Here is a 2212-nt window from a genome sequence, read left to right as displayed (position 1 = left end):
AGTTTAGAGAAAACAGTAGATCTTATTTCGAGTCCGCGTGAGAGCGTTGCGATCATTACAAGAGATCATAAAAGCTTTGGCCGCAAAGGCTGTCAGCAAGTTACCTAGTTCTAGCGGCCTAAAAGCTCAAACCTAGTTGACTCGCAGCTCGATAACAAAAGACTAAGAAAATACAGAAAAGGTTTCTGGTTGATTTCGGACTGAACCTTATGAAAGGCTGCCTACGTACCCCTTTCGAGGATCAAGCCGGACGTAGTTCAAGAGTGAACCAAGAGATCGAACTGCTTATGCACGTTCGTCTGGTAATCGGGTGCTAGTCATTGAAACAGAGCATGTCGAGAATAATGCCTCAAAGTTTCTAAGTGCCGAGAGTTCTGAGTCTCAAAAGTTGTCCCTCATGCCTCTCGCCTAGGACTCAGACTCTCGCCTAGGACTCTTTATATACTCGCTCCTAGGTCGGTTTACGTTTTTCCCCTTCTGCCCTTAAGTCGCCATAGCCTAGAAATGGAGATATTCCATTTTTCCCGATCTTCGTAATTATCTTCGAAATTTTGTATTTATCTGCGGAAACTAGACATTTATATTTCCTTACGAACCAAGCGTAAACTGTCCCACGGTTTACGGGCTGCTGGATTTACGGGCTGCTGGTTAAGAAATCGTAAGGTGGGCTTCGTGTCATGCCTTAAGTCCCTTTGGGCCGTCTTTCGACTTGACGCGTTTATTACGACTTCTTTCGATAAAAACGAACTTTCCGCGATTTTTATCGTAAAGTTTGATTGATGACTTCGAATGGCGGAAAACATGAAATGGGTTCGCTACGGTCTTCGGAAGACAGCATCGAAGGATAGACGAGAATGCATGGATTCATGTCGTATCGACGTTTCGGAAGAGCTCGGTCGCTAGCGACCGAACGGAACGCACGCTCGTTCGCTACGTAGCGACCGAGCGAGAAGGACGCTCGGTCACTACGTAGTGACCTCTTGGCTCGAGCTCGGTCGCTACGTAGCGACCAAGCGAGACGGATGCTCAGTCGCTACGTAGCGACCGAGCTTGGCTTGAGCGCTACATAGCGACCGAGCGGGACGGATGCTCGGTCGCTACGTAGCGACCGACCTTGGCTCGAGCTCGGTCGCTACGTAGCGACCGTGCGACCTTTTCCGGGCTTTTCTCCGATGTCTCGTGTTTCTTCCGCAGGGCTCTTCGTGAGAATAAATCTTTTCCGAAGATTTATTTTTCGTAAAAACGTTCATGCCAATTTTTACGGACTTTCATGTTTCAGTTTCATCCTGATTCTATAACGATTTAAAGTCCGCGATAGGTTCTCGGCTTATACGACTTGTATGGTTGGAACCGAGCATCTCTCCAAGGACAATTTTTAAGCCTCCTGGAAGAGCTGACAAAAATTTTGGGTTTCTTTTATAGTGCTATTATCCTTGTGTCGGATGTACGAGAGTCATCTCTACGAGATGGCTAAGTCTGTTTAGAAAGTTAAGAGTTTGTTGTGATCAGCAACAAACTTAATGGTTAAAATTATCGTTTCGAGTTTTCACGAAGGATATGTTTTGAGAAGATGTTATTGCGTATGACTGTCTGGTCTTCCAAGAAAGTATTTTTATCGAGGAAGGAAATTTCGTCGAAGAACAAATCTTAAGGCGTCTGCGACGTCCCGCGATGCTGAAGATTTGTTATTCTTTCGTATGTCGTGTTTCGTGCTTGAAATGTTCGCGGGCTTGAAGATGTTTCGCGATGTTGCAAGGGATTAGTCTTAGCCCTGCGTTTGGGTAACATTCTGGTTTGACTACAGATGTTCGCAGCCAGAATTGTTGTTCCTGTTTGGATTTGATTTGCGATCGAGGAGTTAGGACCAAGGGGTCGCGTAAATTTGTCCCCAGAAAGAGGCATCCTCCTATACTGTGCTTTGTGTGGTGTTGGCCTTCCGAGATTTCTTTCGTGTCTATTTGAGGATGTTCTGTATAGCTATAGGAGCTCAATTACGATTTTTCCTTACATGCCGCATTTTACGAGTAAAACACAGCGGGCTTAAAGTGAATCGTAGTATATGGAACTTGGTCGATTTTAGACAAGTGGAACCTTTCTGTTAACTGTTTGGTTGTTAGGACTGAGTCTTGTTATGACGAATTTACCGTATGATTCCCGTTTTTGGGTGGTACGATAATTGTTTGTGTAATCGTTACTTGGCATTAAATTTGTT

This window comes from Brassica oleracea, chromosome C6, assembly GCF_000695525.1.
Source record: "Brassica oleracea var. oleracea cultivar TO1000 chromosome C6, BOL, whole genome shotgun sequence".
NCBI classification, from domain to species: domain Eukaryota; kingdom Viridiplantae; phylum Streptophyta; class Magnoliopsida; order Brassicales; family Brassicaceae; genus Brassica; species Brassica oleracea.
This window is presented reverse-complemented; position numbering follows the sequence as displayed.